Below are 13,105 nucleotides of genomic sequence, written 5' to 3' on the forward strand. Positions count from 1 at the left end.
AATTTCATTTAAGAAAATGGTTAAATTCAATAAGGCAAGAAGCAGGATAATAAGTGTTAAGATTTAAAAGCAGCCACAAAATGTGGAAGTTTAGGCTGGACTTGAATAAAGCAAGAGGGGGAGGATTATGGACCAGCTCAAGAAAACTATTGTGTGTTATGTCTTATCTATAAAAGGATGATCACTTCCTGTATACAATGAGATGCTGGAAGTCAGTTTCTCAGAGAAATGGCAGCAGCATGTCCAAGAATACTTATATTAATAAATACAAAATTATGCTTTCTACCAAAATCTAAGTGATCTTGTATCCCTGCACATAAGCATCATAAAGAATGGCCTGGCGCTTAACATGTGTCCTTGATCCACTGAACCAGAGGAGCTTTGGAGGCAACCTTGCCCTTATACAGTCCTCCAAACAAGACAAGCAGCCTTTCTGTTACAGGAAAAGGATTAGTAACCCCCAAATACTTAATGAGCACCCAATGTACATCTAAACATTTCCAAGATTTACTCTCACCCTGACACTTCTAAAGCCAGCAAAGAAATAAATTGAGGTGCAACTCAGACATTACCTTTGGAAGGCACGAAGACATGGTACCAAATTTGCTGCACAATAAAAAAAAAAAAAAAAGAGAAAAAATCCCTATAGGAAAGAGCCTGAAGCTCCAAAACACACCAGGCTGAACAGATTGCAAATAAGAAAACTGCATTCAAGGAAATATCCTTGCACAAAGCATGGCTCAAAAGGAGACACCACTAAGGCATTCAAGGACCAGACTGAGATCCCTTTGAGGGATTGTTGGTCTAAAAGGAGACTGCAATCTTTGTACGCCACAAAGGAAGCAAAACATCTTATGGGAAGCCACCGAAAACTCCTGACGTCTGCCCCTGAAACAGGAGATAGCCACTACCCGAACCTTCAAAGAGTTCAAGGCCAGCCCTTTCTCCACTCCTAAGTGGAGAATGGATATCCCTTGTATTTTATCCTAACACTAAGGAGAGACTGTAGTTCTCTGCAAGACGCTTCAAAGAGGTGCCAAATGTGAATATAAGCCAGAGAAGTTGTATGGGCCTTCAATAAGCTGAAAATCACCTTTTTTTCTCAAACACAACCTTTCAAGCACCAGGCCATAAGATAAAATGGAGCAGGATCCTCTATAGATAATGGACCCTACACCAACATCTAGAGAGGATGGTTGATCTGCAGCCTCATCAAATCCACATATTGTGCCCTCCTTGGCCACTGTTGAGCCACCTGAATCATGAGTACACTTCTAGTGTATTCTGTGCAGAATCTGCCCTATTAGAGGCCAAGGTGGGGACATGTAAACCCCTTCTTGGCCAAGATTGAACCAGGGAGTCTAACCCTGTGGCTCTGCTTTCCCTGCAATGAGTGAAAAAACCGCCAAATTTTGGCATTCTTGCAAATCGCAATCAGATACATATGAGACATGCCCCTCCAGCGCACTGTTTGCTAAAATGTGAACATATAGAAAAACATGGTTTAATGGAACAAAGCCAGCATGGCTTTACCCAAGGCAAATCACAAATCTGCTTCACTTTTTTGAAGGCGTTGTTAAACATGTAGATAAAGGTGAACCAGTAGATGTAGTGTATTTGGATTTTCAGAAGGCGTTTGACAAAGTTCCTCATGAGAGGCTTCTAGGAGGGAGTAGGCAGTGGAGTGCCTCAGGGATCTGTATTGGGACCTGTACTTTTCAATATATTTATAAATGATCTGGAAAGAAATACGATGAGTGAGGTCATCATATTTGCAGATGATACAAAATTATTCAGAGTAGTTAAATCACAAGCAGATTGTGATAAACTGCAGGAAGACCTTGTGAAACTGGAAAATTGGGCATCAAAATGGAAGATGAAATTTAATGTGGATTCTTTTTCATTCAACGCACAATTAAGCTCTGGAATTTGTTGCCAGAGGATGTGGTTAGTGCAGTTATTTATTTTATTTATTTATTTAAAATATTTCTATACTGGCCTTCATGAATGGGATTCATATCAGGCCGGTTTACATGAAACAAGGGAAAAACCAAGTAACTATAAATAAGAAAGGTCAAAACAATCAAAGTTACAATAAAACAGGGGTATTAAAACTTGGGAGCTAGAGTAGCTAGGAATAAGTGAAGTAGGAGTAGGAGCGATAGAAATTAACTAGATAATTATCATATACTATGGTATGAAATTGGTAGACTTTTTTGAACCCTGCTACACTAACTACAGTTAGTGTAGCTGGGTTCAAAAAAGGTTTGGAGAAGTTCTTGGAGGAGAAGTCCATTAACTGCTATTAATCAAGTTTACTTAGGGAATAGCCACTGCTATTAATTGCATCAGTAGCATGGGATCTTCTTAGTGTTTGAATAATTGCCAGGTTCTTGTGGCCTGGGTTGGCCTCTGTTGGAAACAGGATGCTGGGCTTGATGGACCCTTGGTCTGACCCAGCATGGCAATTTCTTATATACATACAGACACACATATATATTATTTATTTATTTATTTATTTAATTTTATATACCGGCAACCGTTTGCACATCGTGCCGGTTTACAAGTAACTTACAACAAAAGATATATAGGCGTAGCCTTTACAGAGAACGGTGTATAACATAAACGCAGTAACAGAATAAATAACTAAATAACTAAAGGGAGGGATGGAGGGGGGTAGTCGAGACAAATGGGGGGGCAGGGGGAGGGTGCAAAACAGACACAGGGGGATAAGATATGAATTGGGATTCGAGGGAGAAATATGTACACTTGTTATATACAAAATTGTATGAATCATTAGAAGGGGAGGGTATTGGGTGTAGGACCTGAACGGGGGATGTTGGAGAGAGATGAGGGTTGGGCTAGCATGTTAGTTGGTGGAGCTGATGAGGAAAGGGGGTATGCTTGGAGGAAAAGCCAGGTTTTGAGTTTCTTTTTGAAAGTAGGTGTGGAGGTTTCGGTACGTAGGTCAAGAGGCATAGAGTTCCAGAGGGAGGGGCCTGCAAGGGAAAGGGCTCTATTGGTGGTGGAGATGAGTCTAGTGGATTTTATGGAGGGAGGGATAAGGGTTCCACGGAGGGAAGCACGGGTGGGTCTTGTGGAGGTACGAGGGAGGAAGGGTGGGTTTAGCCAGTTGTAGTGTTCGTTAGTAATACTTTTGTGGATGAGGGTGAGGGTCTTGTAAATAATTCGTGAGTGAATGGGAAGCCAGTGGAGATCAATGAGGGTGGGAGTGATGTGGTCTCTCTTATTGACATTGGTGAGGATGCGAGCAGTAGCGTTTTGGAGGAGTTGTAGAGGTTTGATGTGGGTAGAAGGGAGTCCAAGTAGGAGAGCATTACAGTAGTCAATCTTTGAAAAGATTATGGATTGGAGTACTGTACGGAAATCGGAAAAGTAGAGAAGGGGTTTGAGTTTTTTGAGGGTTTGTAGTTTGAAATAGCAGCTGCTAAGGATAGATTTGATATATGGTTTGAAGGTTAGTTGGTTATCAAGTATAACACCCAGGTTTCTTGTGTCAGAGAGAAGGTTGGGGGAATGTAGGGTGGAGAGAGTGGGTGTGGCTGCATGTCTAGAGGAGACGAGGAGGAGCTCAGTTTTTTGCGGATTGAGGGCTAGGTGCATGTCAGTGAGGAGCTGGTTTATTGAGGCGAGAATGGTGTTCCAGTTTTGGATAGCAGTGAGAACAGAGTTTTTGAAAGGGATGAGGATTTGCACATCATCCGCATAGATGAAATGTGTGATACCAAGGTTGGAGAGGAGGTTTGTAAGGGGGAGCATGTAAATATTAAATAAGGTGGAAGAGAGGGAGGATCCTTGGGGAACGCCACAGTCGAGATTAACAGGAGGGGATGTAAAATTGTCTGTGAGGACTGTGTAGGTACGGTTTTGGAGGAAGGACTTTATCCAAGAAAGAGCAGTACCTGAAATTCCTATACTGATGAGGGTGTTGATGAGAATGTTGTGATTTACGGTGTCGAAAGCGGCGGAAATATCTAGCATGGCAATGAGGTAGGAGTTACCGGCATCCATTCCTTTGATGATTGTATCTGTAAGGGAGAGGAGTAGGGATTCCGTACTAAGGTGTTTTCGGAAACCGTATTGTGTTGGTAGGAGTATATTGGATTGTTCTAGGTATTCAGAGAGACGGGAGTTTACTAGTTTCTCAATGACTTTGGAGAGGAAAGGGAGATTGGAGATATATATATATCTAACAAAGATAGACCTACTGATGTAAACTGCTGCTAATCTATAGCTATCATGAACTGGACAAGCCAGTATAGAAAACATAGTATTAAATCAAGTGAATACCGAATGTAAAATCACACTATATATCTACTACAAAATTAGGATATCACAGCATAACACCCATAGGAACATCGTTCTTCAAGCATTGTTTTTGTTACATTCATGAGTATAAGTGATGCTTTGTTAGGATATTATCCCATTAAATGTGATTTTACATTCTGTATTCACTTGATTTAATATTGTTTTCTGTACTGGCTTGTCCAGTTCATGATAGCTATAGATTAGCAGCAGTTTAGATCAATGGTGTTGCAACCGTCGCTGCCTGACGTCTCCACTACGCCCATCTTACCGCTTTGGCGACTCCCTCTTTGCCTGTTGGAAGTTTGGCTGCCGCAGCGACCTCCTGCAGTCCTCCTCCGGCATCCCCGGACCGTCCAGACGCTGCACATCACCATGTTTCCCCAGAGCCTAAGGGCGCACGCACGGCGCAGCCTCGACTGAAGTACCAGCAGTGGCGCGAACCTCAGGGGCTCCCCCTGAGATAACATCATCCGCACCAGATACCTAAGGTCTCTGAAATCGCTAACGTATCGAGTTAGCAAGGGAATGGGTTACACTATCTAAGCTACTCTGCCTCCTCGGACTTACCAGGGGTATCCACCCGCTCCTCTGGGGCCTCGCTTTCTCTTTGCTTTTCAGATTGCAGTCTGGAATCAGTACTCGCTCCTCGAGGGCCCTCGTTCCCGAACTTGCTACTAAATACCACTTCTGCCAGGAAGTCATCACTGCCTACAACATCAGCGAGTTCCTTTCTCTCTCTCTCAGAACGTTCCCTGGAACTAGGTACTCGCTAGAGGGCCTGCTTCTTTCCAGCTCCTGGGCTGCTTCCAAGAAACCATTGTGTGAGTGTTACCATCAAGGTTCTGTTCCTGAACTCTGCATACCCTACCTACTCACTATATTCAGTTTCTCTGCAGCTCAATTATCCAGGATTGCTGTTCCAGTATCTGAGGGACTACAGCCCAGCTGGGCAATTCAGCTCACTACCGCCACCTCTGGTGGTTCAATATACTGTTTAATAAAAGAACTAATGTGTGTCTGCCTCCATACTCTGAGCCTGACCGGTGGTCCCTCTCAGGATCTTCCTGCGGGGGCGTGGTCATCTGCTACCGGCCCAAGGATCCACCCACATCTACCTCAAACACTAACAAGTGGGTCTACCTTTGTTAGATCTGTATCCAATAGAGTTATGTGCGGGGAATAATGTGTTATAAAGGGATATGTGTAAGAATTCTATGTGAAAATTAAACGATGTGTGTATTTTATTTAAATGTGGCTATATTTGAATAAAGGATTGTATTAAATGCTTATTTCCATTTTGATTTTGTATAATTTATGTGCTTTTTTTCTTCTTCTGTTGGAGTTTTTTTGGTGTCTACACATATACACACACCTATACATACATACCTATATATACATATACACACACACACACATATATATATATATATATATATATATATAAATAAATACATACATACATACATCACAACTGCTTAAAGCTAAATTGTGCAGGAACTATTGGCGCCTTCTCTCTTGACACAGGCATATGCATTAATTTCAAGTCGCAAAGTGTGAAATTATCTAAATAAAAATAAACATACATATCTAGTCTTGGCTTTTATAACATTCCACACATTCTAGGGGTGAACGATAATGAGCTGTTAAGCAGAAGTGTATTTGAGAAGGGTATTATGCAAGATTAAAACAATTTTCCCTTAATTAGATGCAAATTTGATACTGAGACTTCTTGCTGTTATCTTCACAGCCCACCTTTCTTTCAGTATGAGAGTTTTCATAAAAGGAAAGAACATACACTAATTTAAAAATTTTATTTATTGTAACCCCATGCTTTTTACAGATTGGTTATTTACATTATTTTACAAACAAAAATAAACTATTAACACAGCAGTTTCTATAATTAGATGAAATATCCAGAATTTATTAACCTTTCCAAAGAAAACTAAGTGGAGAGAAAAGGATAAGGAAAAATAGCCTGAAAAACGTACCTGTCTACAACCCAGGTACTTAGAGATAAGCGGGGATTATTCGATGATAATCACAGCCTGAAAGGATAACTTTCATACAATTCCGCATGGTCCCATATATACGCACATATGGCCACGCAGAGATCTATTACAGTATTTTATAGACCATCAGATGCACGCATTCTATAAAATATGCACAAATTTCACCTTGCAACATACGCGCATATGTATGCTTAACATGTGAACACATGCAATGCATCGATAGCGAGTATTTCAATGCATTGAGCGTGCATACTTTTCCTACTGATTTAAAAAATATACGCATGAAAATAGAATAGGACTTGCTCGCATAAAACCTAATTTACACGCAAAGTCAGTATATTTTAGAGTATATGCATGTAATTGAAATTGCGTTTTCCCATTCCTCCTTTAGTTCACCCAGTCCTTCTCCAGGTCAGAGACACTCCTGGTTCTTCAGCCTGAACTCCCACCAGTTCACTAAGCCCTCCCACTCAGCCAGTAGTACACAAACAAATCTGATATCAATTATGCAAGATAATTAGGTGTAAAATTAGGCATGTACATTTGGCAAGTTACTCATGTAAGTCTCTTACAAAATGTCATCTTATGTGCATAGCTATTGGCACCACCTTGGAATGCCCCAGACCATTCCTTTTTTTCAAGCATTAGATAGGCACGCAAAACCAAAAGTACACACATACTTTCAATTTTTATAAAGTAGTGATTATGCGAGTACAAGCATACATGCTCATTTTTACGCATATAGCTCTTTGAAAATTCACCCATTATAAGAAACCATGAAATCAAGGAGTGCATAGCAAACACTACCTGAGTGCATATACACTCACAAGCTAGAATGACTTTAGTTTTCTCCAAGAGTAAACCACTGCTTTCTTGTCTTGCAAATGATAGTATGACAACGTCTGCACATGAGTTCAGGAAGTTCCCTTGTTCTTCCCACTGCTTTAGATTAAGAATTCAAGAAAACTTGAAAAAAAATTATTTATTTTTTTTTTTTAAATACTGGTGGGGAAAAACCACAATAGAATATTTAATTTTTCGTAAATTACTATCAATTGTACAAAGCTAACTGAAGCTTACAGTGAAGAAATTACTGACCCTGCTCCCCATTTTCCAAGGAAGAAAAATTGTCCAGAAGATTATAGCTCCTGACGGCTACGTTGCTTCAGGAAGTCATTGTTCAATTGTAGGGAAGAAAAAAAACAAAAAAACAACCCCATGTCATCTCACAGACTAGTTTCAGCTATATGATCTCACTATAAATATTAGCAGAGTTGCTTACCTGTAACAGTTGTTCTCCTAGGACAGCAGGATGTTAGTCCTTAAACATGGTCAACATCATTGGCTGCAGCCCGGCACAGAAAACTTATGTCAAAGTTTCTGGAACTTTGACTTGGCACAATGAGGATGCCCAGCATACCCTAATCTATGCGGGGTCCCCTTTTCAGTCTCGTAACGTAGAATTATGATAAAATAAAATAATAAACCATAGGAGAAACCCAACTCAGCAGGATGGCAGGCAGGTTTTGTGAGGACTAACATCCTGCTAGCCTAGGAAAACACCTGTTACAGGTAAGTAACCCTTTCTACTAGGCCAAGCAGGATGGTAGTCTTCACACATGGGTGAATCCCTAGCTATAGACTGCTCCCCAACACAAAAAGGGACCAACAAGCACCGACCAGGCGCCAATGGGCACAACCAACACAGTGCTGTTGGTAACAGAGGGGGAGACAGCCTGAACCTAACCAACAGGCCCTAGGTAGGGAGAGTTGGGTTCTACACCTCAAATAGGTTCCAGAGGACAGACTGGCTGAACCTACTGTCACGTCAGCCATCCCTATCCAGACAGTAGCGAGATGCGAATGTGTGGAGAGAACTCCTTATCACAGCCTTGCGCATCTCCTCTATGGGAACTGCTCGCAAGTGGGCCACCGAAGTTGCCATGGCTCTGACTGAATGAGCCTTGACATGACCCCCAAGATGCAGTCCCACCTGAGCATAACAGAAGGAGATGCAATATGCTAGCCAAATGGACAGTGTCTGTTTGGCAATGGCAACTCCCAATCTATTCCTGTCAAAAGAAATGAAAAGTTAGGTGGACTGTCTATGGGCTTCTGTCCGCTACAGGAAAAAGGTTAAGGTTCTCTTGCAATCCAAACTGTGCAGTGCTCGTTCGCTTTAGTGTGAATGAGGCCTGGGAAAAAATGTTGGCAGGACAATTGACTGGTTAAGATGGAAATCTGTCATCACCTTAGGCAGGAAGTTAGGGTGCGTACGCAAGGCCACCCTATCGTTAAAAAAAAAAAAAAACCACTTAGTATAAGGTGGATAAGTCACTAAGGCCTGGAGCTCGCTGACCCTGTGCACCAAAGTGTTCGCCACCAAAAATATGATCTCCCAAGTCAGGTACTTCAGGTCACAGGTAAGCAGCGGCTCAAAAGGAGCTTTCATCAGCTGAGCTAGCACCACATTGAGGTCCCAAGACAGAGGGAGGCCTTAGGAGAAGCTTCAACTGAAGCAGACCCCACATAAAACATACAACTATGGGTTGTACCGAGATGGGCGAACCATCTACAACTTGGTAGTACGCTCCAATTACATTGAGATGAACTCTAACGCAGTAGGTTTTTAGATCAGCCTCCGAAAGAAGGCAGAAGGTAGTCAAGCAGTTTTTGTATAGAGCAGGAGAAAGGATCTAGGGACTTTTGCTCACACCACACAGAAAACCTCCTCCACTTCAATCCATAGTGGAAGGTTTTCTAGAAGCCACCAGGACCCAAGAGACATCTTTGGAAGATTCAGCAGCTGCAGATCAGCCTCTCAAAATCCAGGCTTTGAGTGACAGGGCCTGGAGGTTGGGATGCCGCAGCCTGCACTGATCTTGCATGATGAGGTCTGGGGAAGCCCCCAGACTTAAAGGCTTCCAGAAGAACTTCCGAAGCAGTGGAAATCAGACCTGTCTTGGCCAATGAGGGGCTATGATGATCATAGTCCCTCAGTCCTGACAAAGCTTCAGGAGAGTCTTCGTTACTAGAGGAAGCGGAAAATACATGTACAGAAGACCCTTGCCCCAAAGGTGATCTAAGGCATCCGAGGCTGGTTTGCAGTCTGACCTGACAGGGAGCAGAACTGAGTCACCTTGCTGGTGCACGGGAACATGAAGTCCATGTCTGGGTTTCCCCAGAGGTGGAAGAAAAGATTTGTCACCCCCTGGCTGAGTGACCACTCATGGGGTCTGAAGGCCCGATGCAATCTGTCCGCTATGATGTTCTCCATTCAGACCAGAGCACCATGCCGTGGGACAGAGCCCAGGACCTGATCTGGACCACTTCTTTGCACAGAAGGAATGACCTTGTACCTCCCTGCTTGTTGAAATACCACATAGCTACTTGGTTGTCTGTTTGGATCAGGACAATTTTGTTGGACAGCAGATCTCTGAAAGCCCATAGCACACACTTGATCGTCCGGAGCTCCAGGAAGTTGATTTGACACTATGCTTCCTAAGTGGACCATAGAAACTGGGTGCGGGGACCCTCTACAGGAGCACCCCACCCCAGGGTGAGCACATCCGTGGTAAGGACAATTTGGGTAGGATGATTTTGGAAAGACATTCTCGGTTCCAAATTCGAGAGAACTTGCCACCAGAATAAAGAGTCCTGGAGAGATGGAGTGATTTGGATGCTTGTCTGAGGTCCTGGGTGGCCTGACGCCACCATGACCTCAGGGTTCATTGGGTTCTGTGCATGTATAAATGTGCCAAAGGAGTAACATGGACCATTGTGGCCATATGGCTCAGCAGCCTCAACATGTGCCGATCTGACACCTGCTGGCTCTGTTGAATCACCTCCGCTATTGATGCCAAGGTGAACACCCTGGAGCATGGCAGAAAGGCCTTTGCCTGAGCTGTTTCTAGCAGGGCTCCTATGGACTCCAATTGATGGGACAGGCTGAGGTGAGACTTCAGGTAATTGATAACAAACCCTAGTGACTCCAGCACCCAAATGGTCAAGTGCAAGGACCGATCTGCCCCTGCCCAAGAAGTGCTCTTGACCAGCCAATCATCCAGATAAGGGAAAACATGCACTCCCTGCCTGTGAAGGTGTGCCCCCACCACGGCCAGACATTTCGTAAAGACATGTGGGGCCGACGCTAGCTCAAATGGCAACACACTGTACTAGAAGTACTGATTTCCCATCACAAATCTGAGATTCTTCCTGTGACATGAAAAGAAATCTATGTGAGTGTACGCATCCCCTTTTTTGCAGAAGGCGAATCAGAATGCCCAGGGAAACCATCTTGAACTTTTCTTTTTTCAGAAATTTGTTCAAGGCCCTCAGGTATAGGATGGGAGACAGTCCCCCTGTTCTCTTTGAAATCAGGAAGTATCAGGAGTAGAATCCCTGCCCTCTTTGCCCTGGTGGGACAGGCTTGACCACTCTGGCCGTTAAGAGGACTGAGAGCTCCCCCGCCAGGCATCGATGGCTCCTCGGGAACCAACACTACCTGGGTTGGTAACAAACTAATGAGCACAATGAGATGCTCCAGCAGCGGTTCCAACAGGGAGAGCCCGGTTACCGATACTGTCTGTGCCACTGGCTCGATGTCCCACAGCGCCCGGTTGACCACCAGCTGGACTCTGCCCTCCAACTCCTCCTCAAAAATTGCCAATGCCAAAATGGATTGGGAGGTAGGAGGGGTGCCCAGATCTTCCTTGGAACCTAGAGGTGTGTTGGCAACTGACACCTGGACTGGCAGAGACTGTCATGGACCCCTGGTATCGATGGAGGATAGGCATTCCTCACCATGGGGTTGCTTTGGGGGCATTGTGGCAAGTGCTTGTGCCAACCTGAGCCTGGCACCGTGTTTCCTTAGCTTCCCTTTGTGCTCGGCCAGGTCTTTCCCCAGTGCCGAGTTCAAAGATGATGAATCCAATGTCCTCAACTTGGAGGATGCCAAGGGTTGGTCCCCGGTGTCATCAATGGAGCGGAAGGCTCTGCTGGCATTGGCTCAGTGACCATCAGTGTGGCTCCATGGTCCTTCGGCATTGATGCCACTGATGCCAATGGCATGGACTTTCTTGCCCCAAAGAGCTTCTCCATCTTGTCTAGGTGTGTGTGACATTTTTTCAGGGTCATCTGGGCTCACATGTGGTACCCCCGGAACCTTGTGCGATGCCCCCAGGCAGAGGATGCACATCTCGTGCGGGTCCATGATGGACATGGTCCTCGGGCACTGAGGACATCAACGAAAACCAAAACAAGGCCATGGCGAGGCAAACTGAAATGGGCGAAAATGACAGAGTTGGCGGGTAACAGACGCCAACGGGCAACAAGGCATTGCCGCCCCGGGGGATGGATCGATAGGAAACTTAGTGAACCAATAAAGAAACCTGACTAGAAGTGAGGGGGAACTGAAGAGGGATCTGCTACCGAGAAAACCGCGAGATACACCAAAACGGATAGGTGAAAGGTTTTCCAACAGTGTTTTAAGAAATACGAGCTCAGAAACCGTGATATGAAAGCTCTGTGAAAAAACAGAGACTGAAAAGGGACCCCTGTATGGATTAGGGCATGCTGGGCATGGTCAGGGTGCCTAGTCAAAGTTCCAGAAACTTTGACATAAGTTTTCCGTGCCAGGCTCCATCCAATGATGTCACCCATGTGTGAGGATTACTTCCTGGCTTGTCGTAGGAGAAGAAGCTTTGCATAGTACATATAAACAAACATGTATGCCACAAATCTGCTCCAGATAGGACTATGACTCAACATGAGAAAACTAATTCCATCTAAAGAAGTTCCTATATGATCACATCAAACTGCAGTTTCTGCATTTTTCATAAAAGTAACACCTTACCTACTATGGACTGCCAACTCGCTCAATAATAGTGAAGTATCAGCTCCTTGGGAGGAGAAAGAGACTGACACACACAATATTGCTCAAAAGGGTCAGTCATTATCCTCTCCCTTGTGGTCAGTCTCTTCAACTAAGGGCCCTCACATTATTCCACATCTTTCTGTATATATGTACATACAAATACATGCCCACTCTGGTCCTTAATGAAAAACTAGCAAACATTTCCTTTTAATAAAATAAAATGAAGTTTAATCCTCACATCAATCTGTATACCCCACTGTTTTCATTACAGCAGTTAATTATTTGAAGGAATAAAAGGTTCCCATATAAAAAATTGAGCAACTCCTCATGGTAGACTACATTTTTTGTCCCTCAACGGTGCATAGTCCTTGAGGAGTTACTGTTGCTAGCAGTAATTTTGATAAGGGTTTGACAGTTACTTGGTTTTGATTGTTAATATTACTACCCTTAACATAAGGCTTGGGCGGTAACTGCACAGAGCAGTAGTTACTACTCTTAACAGAAACATGGGGGTAATCCTGCATGGAGCAGTAGTTACTATCATAAGAAGTTTGCTGGGCAGACTGGATGGACCATTTGGTCTTTTTCTGCTGTCATTACTATCTAAGAACTTACAAGCATTTAGTTCAAAGACATCAACCCATAAGCAATGAAATAACTTTTGCATTAACTTGAATTTTTTCTCTGGTCAATCTCATGCAGATATAGGATCAAGCCAAGAACCAGGGTCTACCTTGAATGGAAATGGTCTACGTAGCACTTGCTCTAATATCTGGAATGCTGTTTTATAACATACGATAGTGGCGGAGTGAGCAGCACACACATGTAAAGCAAATGCAATGTAGCTGATGAGTGGCAAACGCAAATCACTGGCCAGTATTGACCAGTAATT

Source organism: Rhinatrema bivittatum, chromosome 4, assembly GCF_901001135.1.
Source record: "Rhinatrema bivittatum chromosome 4, aRhiBiv1.1, whole genome shotgun sequence".
NCBI classification, from domain to species: domain Eukaryota; kingdom Metazoa; phylum Chordata; class Amphibia; order Gymnophiona; family Rhinatrematidae; genus Rhinatrema; species Rhinatrema bivittatum.